At 48.7% G+C, this 20,978-nt stretch overlaps 1 long non-coding RNA gene across 1 annotated transcript in view; it reads right to left on the bottom strand.

The window, feature by feature from the left end:
- The window catches only part of LOC120103127 (uncharacterized), an 88,320-nt gene extending 67,756 nt beyond the window's left edge, over positions 1–20,564 (bottom strand). Inside the window, exon 1 of the long non-coding RNA XR_005505214.2 lies at positions 20,357–20,564. This is a non-coding gene — a long non-coding RNA (uncharacterized LOC120103127). The remainder of the gene's footprint in view (positions 1–20,356) is intronic.
- Positions 20,565–20,978: the final 414 nt, after the last annotated feature.

Raw genomic sequence — 20,978 nt, 5'->3', positions numbered from 1 at the left:
ATTCCAGTTCTGGGGGAGGGAGGACTAGAAGTAGAAGGATCAGGAATTTAGGGCTAGCTTGGCTACACAATTAATCTGATGCCAGCCAGAGTTACATGAGACCCTGCAATGCCCTTCTGGGTAGTGGCCATACCAAGTGCTGGTGGCAATGTGGAGAAGCCAGATGTCTCCTGGATGTAAGATGTTGCTATCCTCTGAAAAATAGTAGAGAAGTTTACTTAAAAGCTAAACACACCCTGAAGCATACAAATCTTGTTTCTGCTCCTGGACTCTTATCCCAGAGAAATGAAATACAACCATACAAAAATACACAGTCCACATCCAGAAACAACAAAAATGTTCTACAGTATGAACATGTTTTAAAAACCCTAGTGAAAGCAGAACTCCCCCATGGAGGGACAAGGACAGCAACCCACCTACAAAACCTTTCACTCAAAATGTGTCCTGCCTGCAAGAAGTACAAGGACAAAGATGGAGCAAAGACTGAGGGAATGGCCAACCAATGACTGGGCCAACTAGAGACCCATCCCATGGACAAGAACCAATCCCTGACACTGTCAATGATACTCTGCTATGCTTGCAGACAGGATTCTAGCATGGCTGTCCTCTGAGAAACTCCACCCAGGAGCCAGTGGAATGAGATGCATAGACCCATAACCAAACATTAGATGGAGCTCAGGGAGTCTTATGGAAGAGTTGGGGGAAAGATTGAGGGCCCTGAGGGGATAGGAACTCCACAAGAAGAGCAACAGAGTCAACTAATCTGGACTCTTGGGGGTTCCCAGAGACTAAACTACATGCACAAAGAGCACACACAGGCTGGATCTAGACCTTCCCACACACATGTAGCAGATATGCAGCTTGGTCTTCATGCAAGTCCCCCAGTAACTAGAACAAGATCTGTCACTGACTCTGTTGCCTGTCTATGGACCCTGTTCCTCTAACTGGGAGAGGATGTGCCTAGTCCTGCAGTGACTTGATGTGCCAGCTGGGTTGGTACCTAGGGTCACCTCACTCTTCTCAGAGGAAGAGAAGGGGGAAGAACTGTGTGAGTGGGGACTGGGAGCAAGGGGGGCTGTGATTGGGATGTAAAATGATTGATTGATTGATTGATTGATTGATTGATTGATTGATTGATGGAAAGACAAACCAAAGTACCCTGGTACGTCAACACTAGAAAGAAGAGGGGAAAATGATTAAAGCACATGGCACCTGGATGTAGCTCAAGGTCAGAGCGGGGATGAAACCAAGATCCAGTGTCCCAGGATATACAATTCCATGTAAATAATGTCCCCTGATAAATTAATCCTCTAAGTTAACAAACATAACATTCCTTAAAAATACTAAATGATAAGATTGGAGAGTGGGGCAACAATTGCCAAGGTTGTGGGAGTGGAGAGATGCTGACCACAAAGGAGGAGGTCAAGGAACATTGGCTCTGTGTCTTCATTGTGATGGCTACGTGATCCGTACAAAAAAAGCAAAACAACAACAAACAAACAAACCTTCACAGCGCTAATCCATGCTCTCTCTCTGATACTGATATCCAGTTGTGATGCTATGCCAGAATTAAACAAGATGGTTGAACAGGTGAAGAGTCCCAAGACCTCTCTCCCTTGCAATTTCATGTACATCTATAGTTATCTCCAAATAAAACAAGGATTGAAGAGCTCAAGGCAGGGCTGGGGATGTGACTCAGTCAGTAAAGTATTTGCCTACCATGCACAAAGTCTTAGATTCCATTCCCAGCACTTCATAAGCCAAGAGTGGTGGTGCACACCGTCATCCCAGCACTTGGGAGACGGAAGCAGGAAGATCAGAGTTCAAGGTCATCCTCAGCTACTTGGCAAGTTCCAGGCCAATGTGGGCTATGTGAGACCCTGACTTAAAAAAAGAAAAAAAGGAAAATTATATGAGCCCAATAGCGGTCTTTTTCCAACTGTCATGTGAATATGGGTGAGTGGGCCCCCTTGCCAGATGCTGTTGAGGCTGTCACTGTGCACAGGGTCACCTTTCTGGCAGATGAGGAGGCATCTTCTAACCACCATAAACTGTTGCCACTTGTGTATATGTGCAGGTGCAAGGTGCAAGCCCACGTGTATGCTGAGGGGCAAAAAGGTTGTAGCTGGGAATCAAACAGCCTTGATTCGATGTGGATGGGCAGGGCTAAAGCAATATCCGTAATACCTGGCAACCACTAAGACCATGACACTACACTGCCTATGTCCCTAATTGAAGAAGTGCTAAATTTCTGCTTCCACATTATTTAAAACAATCTCTCTCTCTCTCTCTCTCTCTCTCTCTCTCTCTCTCTCTCTCTCTCTCTCTCTGTGTGTCTCTCTCTCTCTCTGTGTCTCTCTCTCTCTCTCTGTGTCTCTCTCTGTGTCTCTGTCTCTCTGTCTCTCTCTGTCTCTCTCGTGTGTGTGTGTGTGTGTGTGTGTGTGTGTGTGTGTGTGTGTGTGTAAATGTGAACACATACCTTTGTTTTTATGCAAGCTCACGTGGTCCCTGACTCTGCTGCTGGTGAAACACATCAGTTGGGAATAGTCTCACCACATCTCAGGAGTTTTAATGGGCTCCTATTTTCATCTCTGTTCAGTTGAAAATATTTTCTTATTTGCATGGCGATTCCCTCTCTGACCTGAGGGTTGTTTGGTCATGTATTCCTTCCCATCTCCTCAGACCCACAGCCTGGCTCCTTGCAAATGTGTTCCAGCCACTGCTGCATCCTTGGAGCCGCTGGTGGCAGATGCTGGCCTAACACTGGTGACTTGCGTGCGAGCTGCAAGTTGACTGAGCTCTTGGCCACAAAGAGCAAGACAAAGTTCTTCAAATGTGGACGTCTTACTGAGCCAAGAGTTAAACACCACACACACACACACACACACACACACACACACACACGCACGCACACACACGCACGCACGCATGCCCCTCCCCCCCTTTTTTTTAATGAGCAGCACATGCTCCAGTTTCAAAGGCACTGTGGCTGTCTGATGGGGAACCTGGGGTTTGGGAAGGTCAGGACAGGTGTCCCCAGCTGTGGGTCCTTCATGCTACCACCTGTCTGGGCTTTGTCCTTCTGCTCTTTGTCAAAGTGAGGAGTGACCTTGGGGGCTACCAGGGAACAGGATGAAAAGCTTCTCACTGAGGAGAAGCCACAGCAGGCTCTAGATGAGCTGCCCTGCACTGCCTACAATCAAAGAGGCACCTGGGGCGCTAGGGATGAGGAGGACTGGGGAGTTGGGACTGCACACTGCCACCACAGGATGGGGAAGGGCTTGTCACAAGTCTGGAAATCCAGGGTGAACTGGCCAAGCGTCACCTGGGCTCTGTGACACAGAGGGTTGGGAATCAGAGAGCCTGTGGAATTGGTTTCCAGCACTTGGCTGACCATGCTGCCTTTGGGATGCCCTTGAGCTTCCCGGCTTTGGTTCCCCATGGATGCAGAGAAGAAGCAGAACTAGATCTTTCTCTTCCTCACTCTGAGGGAGTGGCCTGGCCCCTCTGACCCTCAGCCTGCCACATGTGGACAGAAACAGATAACATTTGCCCAGTGAGGAATCAGTAGCTAGACCAAGGGTGTAAGAAAGGCAAGTGTTGAGAATTGATGTCACCTGTTCTCCAACAACTCAGCCTGACTTTAGGAACAAGGTCATAGCAACAGGGATGAATTGTCATCTTCTTGGTGCTCCACCCTCTACCAACCCTCAAGGAACTTGACCTGCAGCCTCTGCATACACTATCCTCCTTAGACATCCTACGCCTGCCTCTACAACCCTCCAGAGGCTCCTGGGTGAGTCCTGGGTACACTCAGGACACTGGCCTCTGATGCCCATGCTCACCGAGAGGTCTCCACTTTTACAGCAACTCTCCAAACACAATGGGAGTGTCTTACCAGGCCAAGGAACTTCCCTTAGAGCTCTCCATGGTGCCAGAATGCAGGGACCTGGTGTTGCATAAAGCAGGGATACTAGCTCCTCACCAGGACCAGGACTAGAGAGAGAGACACTTGGGGACAGGCTGTGTAAAGAGTTCTGAGTGTCGTCCAGCTGTCAACCCCACACTTTGCATCTCTCTAGTCCCATTCTCGCCATCACTGTGGAAAAGTGTACACACGGACAGTGCTCAGAATGCTCAATCTTTGCCCATGTACAGACGACATGCCCATGCCTAGGGCAGCTGCTTGCCCCCACACACAGATGCCTACTAGATCAGATGGAAGAAAATACTAGAACGCTCTGCTAGGACCTGGGAAGGAGCATTGCTGAAGGAAACTAAGGTGCACACTGAACCCAAGTCTGTCTGTCTCCCAGCTCCAGCCTAGGTGTGAAGAAGGGAAGGGAGGTGCATAGTGGGTGAGGGAGAAGCAGAAAGGAATCATGGGAAGTCCCTGATTCTCAGCCCTTGGGCCCTGGGAGGCAGCTTTATGTTGTCTAGGATGCCTTCTCCTGTATGTTCCAGCCAATAAAACAGAGACATTTATTTTTCTTCCCAGTTACAGCCTCCTGCCCTCTGCCCTCAGCTGAAGTTGCACTGGGATCTATATCTCTAGAGAAACCCTCCGCTGAGCATGGGTCCTCAGCCCTTCCCACAGCCTATAAATGATGTCACTGTCTTCTTTCTTAGGTGAGTTTTTCCAGGAAGATGTTAGGGACCCAACATGGATAAGCAGACTCCAGTGTTTTGTTGGTTTTTTTTCCTGGCTCAAGTCCTAAAGGCTCTGGATCCTGGGGGAGACCTCAGCTCAACTTGCCTAGGGCTGGGTCAGCATGCCTCTGGGTCTGATGATCTCCACTTCGGTCTGTTAGGATTCCAGGCACGGTGCAGCAAGTCTCGACTCCTTGACTGAATTAGCCACTTACACAGGTGTCTGTCTGCCAGGTGACATGCTGCTGGAATTCCTAAAGGCCCCTGACTTATTCTAAAGGCATTTCCAAGCCAGATCCCAGACCTCACTAACCACACACGGACCAAAGCCTGAGAGTATCTACCTAGGATGTGGGGAAATAACAGGGGGCAGAACAGTGGAGGGAAGAGCTGGACATCCTCACTTCATCCCCTCCCCCACATCCCAGGCCATCCACCCTGTGGAGAGCCACAGAAGTAGGAGTGTGTGTGGTACCCCCGTGTTTCTGTTCACCCTCATGGACTGACAAACCACTCCAAGCTTAGAAGATTCATATCTACCCATCTCTTGAGAGTTGACTGGGCAGAGAATGACAGACTTGGCTGGGTGCCTCTTCTGCTTCACGCAGAAGCATCTGGGTACACAGCTGGGCCAGGCTGGGAGATTCCACTTTGTTTCTTCGTGTATCTCATGTTTTAAAGGGTGACAGAAGGGTTGGGGTTCACTCTCCATTTCTGTGAAGTTCCCACAAGTCATGATCTTTCCATGTGGTCACCGTAGGACATAGGGCGGTAGTCTGGTTTCTTACCTGGCAGCTCTGGGTCACAAAAGGAGAAGCTTCCAGACTTTCCTAAGGCTCAGCCTAGACCTGGCATTGCAACAGTGCTCTGTTCTTCTTTTTAAACTAAGTCACAAGCCAGCCCGGACTTCCCAGGAGGGAACCATCCAGGAGCAAGAGGACCAGGAAGGCAGAATTAGTAGGGTTCATCTTTGGAGTCACTCCACCAAGGAGGAAGAATGCTTTGATATGGCCTTAGGTTCCATTGGTGATTCAAACACACACACACACACACACACACACACACACACACACACACACACACACACGTGTTGGGACATGGCCAACCAGGCAGATATAAAACCCTAATGTGGCTTGAGATGTCTGTTGTACAAGTCAGGTGTGATGGTGCACACCTGAGATCCCAGCATCTGGGAAGCTAAGGGAGGAGGATCGTGCGTTTGATGGTAACTTGCCTTAACAGCTGAGAAGAAAGAGGAAGAGGAGGAGGAGGAAGGCAGAGGGGAGGTGGAAGGGAGAGGTGAAAGAAAAGGGACAAATAGGGAGGAAGAGGGAGAAAGGAAGAAGAAGGCAGGAAAGAAGTGACTTCCACTTCATAAGTTCAGAGTAGTGAGTGTGACGATTCCCACAATGGTGACAGGTTCTGGTTGGGATCCTCAATTTTTATTGTAACAATATGCCACCTGCTCTGTTAACTGTCAAAACATACAAATACCTGAGGGAAACCCCACTTGACAAGTTCTTTCCCAAGAACATAGCCTGGAGCCCACTACCACCCTCTTCTACATCAAAAACTCTCTCAGAGAAATGAAGTCTGTGACAAGACCCCTGACTTGTTTTGGGACCCCAAGCTGCCAGGTGAGAAGCCAGACTACTTCTTGTAGCTACCCTTGGGAAAACCCAGTCTGCTCCCTCAGAATCGGGACAGTGCCTGCAGGGTGGCTGCAGCCCACGCCTCTGCCTTCTCCATCTCTTGCCTCTGAGCCTTCATTTTCTACCGTTCTGCACCCTACTGTCTGTTGAGGTTGCTATAAGCCTTCCTTGGGAAGGGATGGAGAAGGAAGGGGTGGCCATGCAGACTGACTGAAGCAGTAGACTTGGTGTCCCTCTAACAGTAACCCAAAATCTGACACAGCTGCAGGAAGACCTGGTGACGTCATCTAGAGGTGACCCACTCAGCACTGGCACTTACTGAGTACCTGCTGTTTGCCTAACCGGTTCAAGGCTTTGAGGTCCCATCTGTGAACAAAGCAAGTTCTCTCCAGGAGGACAGAGGGTTGGAGAGGTCTGACTAGCAAGAACAAGATGGTTTCAACCAAAAACAAAAACAAAAACAAAAACAAAACAAAACAAAAAACCAAAAACAAAACAACAAAACAACAAAAAACAGAAGATGAAAGTGGTCAGGGGAGTGAGGGGATCTGCTGCCCTTTAACTTAGGGAACTGAAGGGAATATGGTTTACAGAATCGATGTTTGAATTAAAACTTGAAAGACAGGAGGGAAGCCTCTGAGGGGCTTCCAGGATTAAAAACAGTCTATGCAATGGGCAAGATGGTGTAAAGGGAGGCCTGCCATGCCAGGAATGGTTCTCAAAGGAACGACTCAGTGGTCTGCAAGATCACTGTATTTGTAGAAAACAATGTCCTTATTTTCTTTAAACTTTTTCTTGGACAAAACATTTGTATGCATTCGGGGTGTGCACCGTAGGACTTGGTGTATTTAAACACCGAGGATCAATTAGACTGTGCCCGGGCCTCATCTCACTGACCTGCGGGTTACTTCCAGCTGGTTTCCAGGGTGCATGTGGTACGCTCCCCTCACCGTTTCTGTACAGCCCGTCTCCAGAACTTGCCCCTTCTGGCCAATCAAAGCTCCATCCCCACAGGCGTGAGCTTGTGCGATGTTGAATTTCGTTTCACTTGTAAGGTATTCCCCAACTCCACCCATGGTGCCAGAGAGAGAGAGAGAGAGAGAGAGAGAGAGAGAGAGAGAGAGGAAGAAGGAGGAGGAGGAGGAGGGGAGGGAGAAGGAGGAGGGGAGGGAGGGCGGGAGAGAGAGAGAGAGAGAAGGAGGAGGAGGAAGGGAGGGAGGGAGAGAGAGAGAGAAGGAGGAGGAGGAGGGGAGGGAGGAAGGGAGGGAGGAAGGGAGGAAGGAAGGAAGGAAGGAAGGAAGGAAGGAAGGAAGGAAGGAAGGAAATGCCTATTCCCTTTTCGAGACTGAATAGTATTCCAGAGAGAGACTCTAGCTCATGTTTTCTTTCTTCATTCACTTGCCAGTGAACACTTAGGTTGAGTCTGTGTTCGCTAAAGTGAACGTGGGAACACACAGAGCGATCTCTTCACTACTCAGTTCATTCCTTCGAGTATAGACTATAAATGGTATTGCTGGATAATGCCTCGGTTCTCTTTAATTTTTTTTTTTTTTCTGTAAGAGCAGTATCGATTAAACCCTTGTCAACGGCGGTCTCCAAGCATTCCCTTTCCTTCAGATCCTCCCTGACCTGTTGTGGTTATCCTTTTAATAATGGCTGTTCTCACAGGCACGCCCACCCCGTCATGATGTTTATGAGCATATGATTGGTAAACATTTGAATATTAGAAGTGTAGGGTTTTCAGTTGGTTGCTGCTCAGGGTATCTCTTCAGCCCTGCTGCTGCTGTTTTAGCTGGATTGCCGGTTTGCTACTCATCTGTAGGAATCCCTTCTACACCGAATTCCAGCCCCTCATTGACGTGTGGTCTGCTTATCCCTTCTTCCTTAGATTGTTTTCTTTAGGCCGCTGACTGTTTCCCTTGCGGGGGAAGCTCTCTAGTTTGATGTGCGGTCCCTGTACCTACTTCCACTTTGGTTGTGCTTTTAAGGTTGAATCCAAAGAATTTTGGCCTAGAAAAGGGCAGGTAAGCTTCCCCATTGTCTTCTAGTAGCTTTCAGTCTTTAAACCACTTTGAATTAATTTTTGTATGTAGCAAAAGATAAGCTCCATCTTCAATCCTTGCCTGTGGGGATCATGTTTCCCCCGGCACCATTCATTGAAGGGTGCTTCTTCCCAACTTTACTTCCTGGCACCGTATGCATAAGTGACTGGATCAGTTTCTGAGCTCTCAGTTCCGTCCGTTGGTCTACCTATAGACGTTCACGCCTCTGTCAAGCTGTTTCACTCCTATGACTTTGCAGCATAGTTTGTAATCAGGAAGCACGATGCCTGCAACTTCGTCATTCAAGATTATTTGCGGGGTTGGGGATTTAGCTCAGTGGTAGAGCGCTTGCCTAGGAAGCACAAGGCCCTGGGTTCAGTCCCCAGCTCCGAAAAAAAGAACCAAAAAAAAAAAAAAAAGATTATTTGCATTGTTCAGTCTTTTGGGGTGTCATACACACAAAATTTGGAATTTTATGTGAATTTTTTTGTTATTCTTTGAAAAGTATCTTTGAAGGTTTTAAGAAGGATTGCATTGGATCCATAAATTGCTCGAATCTACAGCATTCTAAAGCTGCAATTCTCAATCTGGAGAGATAGCTGGACACGCAAAAGTGCAGGTGAACGCGTAAGGTCCAGAGTTCAGATCTCCAGCACCCACATCAATGCCAGGTGGGCACTACTCCTCAGGGTAAGGTAAGATGGCCACTGAGAATAGCCATATCCGAGAGCTCTGAGATTGATTGAGGGGCCAAGTGGATAAGTAATCAAAGTTGATTTCCTGCATCAACCCTAGACCTCCATGTGTACCCTCAAATGTGCAAATAGACATACACATATGCACACACGTGTGCACACACACTGATACTCTCTTTCAGACACACATACACACACATTCATTCATTCTGTCTGTTTCTATCTCTGTCTCTCTCTGTCTCTCTGTCTCTCTGTCTGTCTCTGTCTCTGTCTCTCTCTCTCTCTCTCTCTCTCACACACACACACACACACACACACACACACACACACACCCTGGACAAAATGATATGCAAGTACTGACGATCTTTCTGCTTGTGTTTCTTTCATTTCTCTCATCAGTGATTTGGAGTTTCAGTCATAGGTTTTTCTCTTAGTTTAATTTACTCCTAAGTATTTTGCTTGCTTTGTAGCTTTTCTGGTTTTTTTAGGTCCTTTTCAGACTCCTGTCTCTTTGTTGTATTCCTGAGTTGTCTGTGTTCTCTTGTAGCTCACTGAGATCCTTAAGGTCACCTTAGTTTCTTTTCCCGTTGCTGTGATAAAATGCCCTGACAAAAAGCAACGTAAGAGAAGGAAAGGTTTGTCTGGGCTCACAGTTCAAGGACAGTCTGTCAGGCAGGGAAGTCAAAGCAGCCGGAGCTTGAGTCAGCTGCAGAACATTACAATCCCAAGCCAGAAGCAAGGGCAATGAACACTCATGCTAAGTTCACTCGATTTCCTGCAGCATCCAGGACCCCAGTGTAGGAAATGGCTCTGCCCAGAGTGGGCAGCTCTTCCTACCTCAGTTAACACAATCAAGATAACCTCCCATAGGCATTCCCAGAGGCCTGTCTCCCAGATGATTCTAGATCCTGTCACATTGACAACAATAACTACCACAAATGTGATCATTTGAGTTTTTCAGGTAATCCATAACTTCCTACTTCTTTAGGATCCACTACCGGAATTCATTTTGTTTCTTTGTCGGTACCTTAAGTCCCTGGTTGTTCATGATCCTGTGGCCGTGTATTCCTGTCTTCCCATTAGGAGCTGGCAACTCTTCCAGCTTTTATATTCTGCCTGGTGGGGTGGGGTGGAGGTCCTTCCCCTGTCAGCCAGCCTGAAGAATCTGGGTAAACCATCTGGTAATGCTTAGAGGTGGTGATCTCAGGTAGGCTGGTCTGCTGCTGGGTCAGCAAATCAGAGTCCTAGAGCCTACATCCAGAAAGACTGGTCTAGAGCCTAGGTTCTCAGAGATAAGCCTCAGGGGCTAGATGTGGGATCCATGTGGAAGAAGGAATTTATTAAGAATATGGGGTCATCCCTGCTGCTTGGGTTATAGGAATAGACTTTGACTCTGTCCACTAGGGATAGGCTGGGACTGAGGCAGACCTTGAGTATAGTCTGTGGAGATTGAACTAGACTACACCTGAATAAGCATGACATTTAGATCCATAGAAGTAGCCAGAAACCTGAATCGGTAGGGTCTGTCTGGAGGACAGATACACGGGTGCTGATCTAGCACGGACATGGAGCCTGAACCCACAGGGATGAGACTGGGTCTGAAACCTGAGTCTATGGCAACTGGTCATATACTGAGGCTTACTGGGCCAGGCCTAGACAACGGCTCCAGTAGAACATGTGCCAGTGTGAACGTACCTAGAATCTAGCTCTGTGCCTGCTTCTGCGGATATTAACCTTTAAACTGGGTTTTCTCCATGTGTTCTGGGACCTAGGTCTACAAGAGCCAGCCTAAAATTGAAGCAAGTCCAGAGTTACATGAGCCTTCCAGGCACCAGGGTCTACAGAGCGCACTGGTCACTGTGTCTGCTAGAATGTGGAGAACACAGTAGACAGCCCATATCCTTCAGGACTGGGCTGGAGCCTTGCCACAGGAGCAAACCTACAGCTATGTCTCCAAGAACCTGCCTGGCATTTGTAAAGGAAGTGAAAGCAGAACAGAATAAACTAAACTGTAGTAGCACCCTGCACCCAAAAGAAAAAAATATTAATGCATTGCTCTGTGGAACTTTTGTTTCAGTTGTACATAGAAGTGATCAACTGGAAAGACTACAAAATAAACTGCACAGTGCAAATTGTGGTTGGAATGGAAAACAGAGCCCACTATGTGGGAAACAGGAGGCAAAGCTGTGGCTGCCACAAGCAGTCTAAAACAATCATGAAAGACATACATGGTATGCACTCATTGATAAGTGGCTATTAGCCCAAATGCTTGAATTACCCTAGATGCCTAGAACAAATGAAACTCAAGACGGATGATCAAAATGTGAATGCTTCACTCCTTCTTTAAAAGGGGAACAAGAATACGGTATCCTTGGCAGGGAAGAGAGAGGCAAAGATTAAAACAGAGACAGAAGGAACACCTATTCAGAGCCTGCCCCACATGTGGCCCATACATATACAGCCACCCAATTAGACAAGATGGATGAAGCAAAGAAGTGCAGGCCGACAGGAGCCGGATGTAGATCGCTCCTGAGAGACACAGCCAGAATACAGCAAATACAGAGGCGAATGCCAGCAGCAAACCACTGAACTGAGAATAGGACCCCCCGTTGAAGGAATCAGAGAAAGGACTCGAAGAGCTTGAAGGAGCTCGAGACCCCTTATGAACAACAATGCCAAGCAACTAGAGCTTCCAGGGACTAAGCCACTACCCAAAGACTATACACGGACTGACCCTGGACTCTGACCTCATAGGTAGCAATGAATATCCTAGTAAGAGCACCAGTGGAAGGGGAAGCCCTGGGTCCTGCCAAGACTGAACCCCCAGTGAACTAGACTGTTGGGGGGAGGGCGGCAATGGGGGGAGGATGGGGAGGGGAACACCCATAGGAAAGGGGAGGGGGGAGGGGGATGTTTGCCCAGAAACCAGGAAAGGGAATAACACTCGAAATGTATATAAGAAATACTCAAGTTAATAAAAAAAAAAAGAAGCACTTGAAAAAAATGTAAATAAGATATACTCAAGTTAATAAAGAAAAAAAAGGAAAAAAAAAAGAATCATGAAGCTAAGGGTGCTGGAAATGAAAAGGCCAGGAAGAGGGACTGAGCGACAACAGGAAGTACCCATTCCGATGTCCTGGGAGCCAGGAAGAGAAGGCTACTGCTGCCGAGGATCCTGGGAGGAGGAAGGTGGTACAGTGTGATCCCTGTGATCATGACCTGGTGAACGGGTCAAAGCTTGAGGTCAAAGCTGACTCTCAAGGTTCAAAGCCAAGCAGAGAGAACAGAACTGAAACCACGGGGACTCCTGCAAGGTGTTTTGTCATGCAGTGAGCAAAGCAGATGAGGTGGACACTGGGGGAGTCCCAGGATCTCCTTAGGAGATGGAACTGAGCCCCTACACACAACTGATTCTGTCCTGTCATGTCCTGCTGGTCATCATAGTTCCAGAGGAATGGGAGGAACTGGGATTTTTTTTCTCCCTGTCCTGGGCATGGAACTCAGGTCCCTGTGTGTGTCAGGCAAGAGCTCTACTACAGAGATACCATCCAGAACAACGACACTCCCCCCAACCTTCTTCCCAAGGATACAGAGTTAGGTATGTTTTATAAAGAAATGGAAGGGGGTTGGGGATTTAGCTCAGTGGTAGAGCGCTTGCCTAGCAAGCTCAATGTCCTGGGTTTGGTCCTCAGCTCCGGGAAAAAAAAAAGAGAGAGAGAGAAATGGAAGGACAGATGATGGGAGAGAGTATGTTTTCCTTTACTAAGAGCCCATGCTGAGTCATCAGACAGGTCTTCCCAGCTGGACACATCTCTGAGACTCAGAAGCCCCATATGTAGAAACATGGATAATAATCTCAAGGATTGAGGTGGAGAACAAAGGAGATAACAGATAAGATGTGGCATGCAGTATTGGGTACAAAGAAAGTGCTTAACAAATACATTTGCTTGTCTCTTCCACCTCTGCCTTCTCTACACAATGGTGGAGAAGGAGGCTATTCCTTCTTAGCCCCCTCACCATTACCCAAGTCTGCTGGCTTCCTTGGGAATGCCATAACTTTGCTGCCTTGGTCCTCTCTGGTAGGAGAGTGTTGTATAACAATTTCCTCAGAGATACAACCTTTTATCTTGGAAGCTTAAGGTCTGGGCTAAGGTAGGTATCAAGATAGCTCACTGCCTATCCGTCTGTCTGTCTGTCCATTCACCACTATCTACCCATTCACCTATCTACCTCTATCCATCCATTCATGCTCTATGCAGTCATCTGTGCACCTGTCTATCCATAGATACACCACCAACCACTATCCTTCCATGCATCTACTCAACCGTTTATTCATTCATCTATCCATCAAGTATTCATCTGTCATCTATCAAACTGTGAGCTGCATTTAGAGCTGGTTGTAAGATCCCCAATGTGGGTGCTAGGAACTGAACCTGGATCCTCTACAAAGATCAACAAGTGCTCTTAATCACTAAGCCCTCTCTCCAGCCCAAGACAGTATTTCTTTATCTGTGACTCACAATGCCTTTTTGCGTAATAAAGATGTTCAAAAATGTACAGTGAATACATTAATGAAAAAGCATAGACATGCGGATGGATGGATGGATGGATGGATGGATGGATGGATGGATGGGTGAGCAGTGAGCCTTCTTGGTGCTCACTTCCATCCAGACCTTAGACTTTCTCCCTCCCTGAGGCTACACACAACCTGGGCCATCGTTCAAGTGAGCAGTGACACAGCATAGTTCACCTGGGCTGGAGAGAAACCTCAGGAATTCAGAATGAAAATCCGGAGATCCTTTGGGGTCAAAGAAGCACCCAGGGAGAGCCTGGCTCCATGCAAACCTGCAAGGAGCTTCCGTGAGAGAAAATGATTTAATTATCAGAGTGTCACCAAACAAATTGTACGCCTCATTTTTGGGTACTTAATGCTTATGGTAATTAACATTACGGAGATTTTTCTTCTCTCTTCTATTTATATTTAGGTTAGCCATTCACAATAGAGCTAAAATTATTTCAACTAATTTTAGGTGCTCCCTCGCCATTGCCCCTCCACTGCTTCTCCATTGCTGCTCCCTAAATGCAATCTTTAACTTCAGAGACAGCCAAACACAGGACAAATTGGAATCAATGCTGCCTTTGTCTTCGCTAATAAGCGGCTGCCACGCAGAGAAATGCGGAACTGCTAATTGGCTGCTCTCAATGGGGGAAGAGACAATAGTGGGGAGGATGCTGGGGATTAATTATAAGTTTGCCTTCTGCTGGCCCTGGCTTGCAGTGCATCTAGACTGGGCCTCCAGATCCACCTTCAGAAACAAGGTATCACTCTGTCCTGCCCGGAGTTCTCCTGGGTTTAAAAATGCGACCTGGGCACAAAAAGGTCAAGGGAAGGGAAGGCGACCATGAACACTCACAGTGTGTGGAGGAAGAGGGAGGGGGCTCAGGGAGGTATACTCTAGGATGGGGATACTGTGCTCACATGCTCACGATTGAAGCCCTAAGAATGTGAGGAGACTAAGGTTCAGATAGGGACATGTAGGTAAGCCCAGCTCCTAAAGGAAGGTGCACACCCACGAAAGCAGCCAGGCACGAGGACCCCTCTGGGCCTGCACAGGACTCGAACTGCACTTGATCCAAGACTCACATCCTGAGATCTGCTGGAATAAGGCAATGGGCCAAGCCCACTGACGACGTCCAAAGACAACTAGTCCACGTCCCTGCCTGCTTGCCCCTGACCTTCACTATAGGCTGAGCCCGGAGCAGTATGATGACCCAGCGAGGCTAACACAGTTAATGCGGCCAGAGGGCACGGATTTTTGACTTAGGTCTACTGGGTGGAAAAACCTATGGCTTGAGTCTTCACTCCACACTGCTTAGCAGTCATATCTCATGTGGAGACAGAAAATGATGTCAGCGAAGGGTCTCTTTCTAGAACTCCATCTTAACACTGCCACCTTAAACGCTTCATCACTCTCCCCCTAGGCCCTGACCTTGGGGCTTAGGTGAGCAAAACAGAAAAACCAAACATTAAATGCTTGCAGCTAACGTCCTTTGGAAGAGAGAATTCCTGTGTTTTGAGATCGTAATGCTCTTGGGAATGGCCTCTTTTCCTTAGCACTTCTGAGTACGCACATCTATGTAGGACTGATTGATTCTTACAATTGGGCTATTAAAACCTAACTAGGCCGGTGTGAGTCACACATTCAAAAGAGGAGACGGTTTCAGTATGTGAGTGTGCTCTTTTTCTTTTTCTTTTTTTTTTTTTTCAAGTTTCCTTTTGTGCTCAACTCAGAGAGGAATATTCAAAATTCAAGTAATGAGGTATTCATGGTGAGTCTCCCTCCTTGATGCCCAGGGTAAAAATAACATAAAATGTTAGCCCTCTCCCTGCTTTCCAGTGTACGCGCAGGCTGGCTCGTCCCATATGCTTACCTCTAAAATTTGAATACGGGTAAAATTTAGAGAAATTACCTCAATTCCTCGGTACATTTGCGGATCGATTAAGACAGGGCCCAGCTTTTTAAGTCGTCCCCAGCTTGTGGGAACCGCAGCCCACATCTGCCTGGCAAACAATGACCAGCTGTCAAGTTTAGGAACAGGCTTGGCAGCGTTTGCTCACCTCAGTAGCCAGTGCCACCCGCTGGGCCCTTCCTTCCCAGGCAGCCTTACCAACCTGCAGGGGCCAGGCCTCCTGCAGGGCATTAATGGTTCTGAAAAGCACTCGCTGCCTTGGGAGCCAAGCAGATCTGCCTGGGCATCCCCCAGTGCTGTCTCCTCCTGGTTAGGAGGCCCTGGTTAGGAGGCCCTGGGCGAATGATCTCACCTTCTTTGCTTTGGTCCCAGGATGGAAGCGGTAAGACACTAAGTAGCCCGAGTGTTGTGAGGAGGGACACAGTGTCCCCTCCCTATCTGCCTGGTAGGTACCCAGTGAGCTGTAGCTATACCTTCTGTTGTGTTTGTCCTTCAGAAGCCTCCAGACTGCCTAGGTCCCTAGGAAGGGAGGCTTGGAGAGCAGTCACTGTGCCTGGCTCCTCCCCTCCTTTCTGTCTTTGCCCCTATGGACCGCCCTGAGTAGCTACCTGACCTACACAACGCCTCAGAGCATCCCAGTCTCCAACAGTTCTGTTGAATGTGACTGAGGGAGTCTCTCCAGCTGTGTGTCCCTCCATGGAAGGTTCTCGAGGTGGTCCTCTGTTCATCAGGGACTGGGACACACACACACCCTTCCTCATTTGAGCTGATAGCAACTTAGCAGTCACCAGTCCCAGTACACTGCATGCCGCAAGGTTCCTACCTGCACATTGCACATACCTTTATAAATCAGGCGCATCTTATCCTACACGGGAACACCCATCTGTTTCCTGCCAAGAGTCCATAATATGTGTCCTTCCTTTCATCTAATTTCTCCAGGACTTACAGGATAGGGAAGGAGGTCCCAGAAAGACCTGGGAGTTTTAATGCCACCTCCTCCAAGAAACCCTCCAAGATTACACTAACATCATCTCTTTTCTTCTTAATTCTCCCTCTCCCTCTCCCTCTCCCTCTCCCTCTCCCTCTCCCTCTCCCTCTCCCTCTCCTTTTCCCTCTCCCATTGTAGGAATATTTTTCCACACCCCCTTTTGCGACACTCTAGCACCATTATGGCTGAGACAGAACTACTGTTGCTGTCTCTGACCCTGGCTCCCACAACTCTACTTGCTCCGTCTCTCCCACCTAAAGCACGCAATTCCACCCCAGAATGCAGAGGTCTCACTCACTGGCCTCAGGGTTGTGGAAAGTGTCCTGTTCCTTGTTTTCCTAAATTAACCTCTGAAGGGTGACCAGGCCATTGGGGACAAATTCTGAACTGATCTACAGCCCCGGGGACCTCCCTGGAGGAGATTTGAGCTGGTCCTGTTCTCATTCCCTCACGAGAGCTCTACCCTAGACAAGGAGAGCCCAGAGCCGATAGCTTAGGCACCCATGACCTGACAATGAAATGGCCTCATACATGAGAACACACCAGGAGCTGATGGGATGGGGCCTACATACAAAGACAGAGACTAGTCAGTCGGACAAGTTCCAGATCCTGGAAGGAGTGCACTGGAGAGAGAGATAGGAACAGAGACAGAATAAGTAACCTGAAGACCCTTGAGCAAGGCCCTGTTCTCAGGACCTTAGCCTCCCGCAGAAAGCTAATGGCGTTAAGTAGGCAGCTTTGGAGGTCCCTTGTAGTGAGCCTTCCTGAAGGGTGGACCTGCATGGATGAGGAGATCTGATATCCCCTACTTCCCATCCCCCACTCAGGCAACCCAATAACCTTGAAGGTATCTCCAGGAGCTGGCTAGGGAAGACAGAGAGACCCAGTCTGCTTCGCTTGCACAGAGCGAGCGCAGGTGTGCCAGATTCCAAGGGAGCAGGCAGTGAAGTTATGCTGGCTTCTCTTGGCTTCACAGAAGACCCCGATGCTGAATAAGAAAACAGCCAAGGGCCTGAGCTTGCCCTCGGATCCCCCTGAGGGTCATATGCAGCTCTTCCCTCTCTGGGGCCATGGGTGCGTGACTTAGCTCTCCTGTCTGCCTCCTGTCTTGTGGTGCTAGGAGCTGGTCCCCGAGCCACAGGAAGAGCAAGCCAGCTCCACAGGGGATGCCCCAGCCAGGTGTGCAGGGCTGTGCTAAGCAGCCTGCCAGCCCGACAGATGGCAGAGCAGAATTGCCATCCATCACCACTGTAAGTGGCCAACTCTCTCCCAGTGTCCCAGACAAATGACTCCTCTCCTGCCTCCTCCCATCCCCATCCATCCACCGCTCCTGCCAGGCAGCCGGGTGGAGCTGGTTACTGAGTGTGTAGACTGTGGGGGAAGGGAGAGCAAAGCACCACGTGGAGGTATATCTGTCATCAGAGAGCCAGTCGCTAGCACCGTGGAGGGGAGGAGACATCACATGAGGGTACCAGTCCCACAGAAGTGTGTGTGTGTGTGTGTGTGCACGTGTGCACGTGTGAATGCCATCTACCCACTAAGAGCACCACACAGGAAGAGATGTGATCTGACCTTTCATCCCGGTCAGTCATGGCTTCAGTTCTTGAGAACAGCCACTCAAGGCTCCTGGGAGAGTTTGATATCTCCACTGTGTCCCTTTATGCACCTTATAAGGCACAGGACTGATTACAGCCCTATCAAGTGTCAGTCAAACAGCAGGTCACACGTCAGCCCTCTTGGCCCTGAGTCAGAATATCCTAACACTGCAGGTCTGGTCATCCCACGAGCCCTAGCTCAGACAAGTGTCAGGCAATTGAGAACCCACTTGATGTCAAGACATTCAAGCCAGTGAACTGACTGGGTAACTAGAGGCTCCACACTGTAATTCTGTCCCAGTGACAAGGGCAGTTCTAAGATCCCTGCTGAGTATGACCTGGAATACTGCATCTCAGCTCTCCTGCTTCTCAACTCTGGTGATTGACTTAATTCTGTCAGAGCCTCCATTTGTCTCCTCTGAAAAGTGGAGCTAGGTAGCCCACTCCTGCAGGACTTGTGCCGTGCCAGGCCCTCCCAGAGATGTGACATGAGGACCATTATAAGTGCCTCAGATAAACCCCAGACATTGCAGGATAGCTGGGCCAGCAGACAGTTGAGGGGAGAGGACCGTAGCCCTCCCCCAACCCCATCTCCCCACCTCACCCCATTACAGGAGCAGGGAGCAGAACACAAGGAGCTTATAGTAGTTGAAATGAAAATGGTCCCCATAGGCTCATAGGGATAGGAGGCGTGGTCTATTAGGAGGAAGCATGTTAATGAAAATGGCTCCCATAGGCTAGTAGGGATAGGAGGCGTGGTCTACTAGGAGGAAGCATGTTAATGAAAATGGCTCCCATAGGCTCATAGGGATAGGAGGCGTGGTCTATTAGGAGGAAGCATGTTAATGAAAATGGCTCCCATAGGCTAGTAGGGATAGGAGGCGTGGTCTACTAGGAGGAAGCATGTTGAGATCTCAGAAGCTCAACCTAGACCCAGTGGCTCACTCTTCCTTCCTGCTACCTGAGGATCTAGATGTAGAACTCTCCGCCCTTCTCCAGCACCATGTCTGCCTCTGTGGCACCATGCTTCCTGCCATAATGGACTACATCTCTGAACTGTAAGCCAGCCCCCAATGAAATGTTTTCCTTTATGAGAGCTGCGTGGTCATGGTGTCTCTTCACAGCAATAGACATCCTAACTAAGGCAGGGGTCAAGTCTATGATGGCTCCAAAAGGAAGAGTTCATGCATTTCAACATCACTGGAGCCTACCAGCACTACCACCACCATGCACCACCATTTTTCCCTTCCTTCCTTCCTCCCTCACCTCCCTTCCCTTCTCCCTCTCTCTAATTCTGGGGACCAAATTCTGGCCTCATTCATTATATAAGAGAATGCTCTACTACTGAGCTCAACCTCCACCCCAAGACAGTCACTTAATTACAATAGACCTAATATTTCGTTCCTCCTTTCAAATGCCAGGGACCCAAGAACAAAATGTGGAGGGACCTGAACTGTCCGTTCCTGTGACTGTGAGCTCTCAGACACCCATACGTCCTTCTAAGCCCAGATCTTCTCCACCTCCTAGGTGCAGACCTTCTCAGACTCCCGCCTTACACACGCTTTCCCCCTGTACTCCTGTCCTATGAAATCCCGTTCTCTCTCACTGGCTGTCCCAGGCAGCTGTACCTCTCATTTCCACCCCCAAGAGATTAACTCGATGCCTAAGACACATAGAAAATGAGTGAATTCATTCCTTCATTACTTCAATTATCTTTAAAGTCCTATAAGCCAGAAGAGTTATACAACAGGTTACCAAAAAATGACCTCAGTTAAGCTGTATCCACAGAGCTCTGGTAGGAAGAGCAATGGAGATGAGAGACGTGCTCTTATTCTGTATTGCTTGAGAAGAAAACCAGATGGTAGAAACCGGAGAGGAAATAGAGTCTTAAAAAACCAGGAGTCGTGAAAGCATTCAAGGCTAGAGAGAGGAGCTTCAGAGTCCCTAAGCAGAGGGGCAGAGGGAACTTGATACCTCCTCTCTCTAGGGCCCCTTCACAACTCCGCCATCCTCCCCAGCCCAGGGCATCCTGGCTGCCCCACTATGTCCCATCCAATGGAGACAACAGACCTCTTAGGCCCCAGGGAAGGCCTGAAGCAGCAGGTAGAGTCTCCAGGCCTACACGGATGACTGCTGGACCAAGAAGTCACCTGGACCCACAGGCAGGCCACGTGATGTTTGGCAGGTTCAAGCAACAGGCTGGTTCAAGCAATTAGACATCCCTAAACAAATCTACTCCGGCTTTACATTTTAAGCTGCTTACTTCAGGGAATAAACAGTAACTTGTGGTCTCCGGGTTGATGCAGCGTCTGATTTTTCTCACACCTTTGGGAGCAGGTGAGACGAGCTTGCTCACACAACTCATTCATTCCCAGGGTTCCTAGCCACACATGCACCAGTAACGCATCACAATGAGGTTAGAGGCAGACACTCCTTCATCAGCCCCAATCTGCTTTCTCTGGATCCAGCCATCCAAGAAGAAGCCTCGCCCAAGCAGTCACCTCCAGTGAGGTCTTAGAAAAAAGCCAGGCTTCCTCTGTAATTTCCTCTTGGACTCCCACCGCCCCCTCCCCTCCTCCCCGGCTAATTACAGGAAGAATTGTTATGCTAATTATCATTACTCACTTCTGTGCACAGAGTGTGGGGTCTAAATTTAGACCCCTGCTGCTGGGGGCTGAGGATTCACACGGTGCTGAGAAAGATCCTCTTTAGAAATGGAGGTTTTAGGGCACAGGCTGCAGAAGAGTAAATGGGAGGAGAGCTGAGGTCACAGCCCATGGCCCTGCATGTCCCATCTTCTGGTCTCTGGGAAGTGTTGCCTTGCAATAGAAGGCTTACCTGGTGGGCTTTCTCTAAAGGGACAAAAATCCATGGGTTTTGGGCTG

The sequence above is a fragment of the Rattus norvegicus genome, chromosome 5, assembly GCF_036323735.1.
Source record: "Rattus norvegicus strain BN/NHsdMcwi chromosome 5, GRCr8, whole genome shotgun sequence".
NCBI classification, from domain to species: Eukaryota; Metazoa; Chordata; class Mammalia; order Rodentia; family Muridae; genus Rattus; species Rattus norvegicus.
The sequence above is the reverse complement of the archived record's forward strand: the minus strand, read 5'-3'. Positions and strand labels throughout refer to the sequence as shown.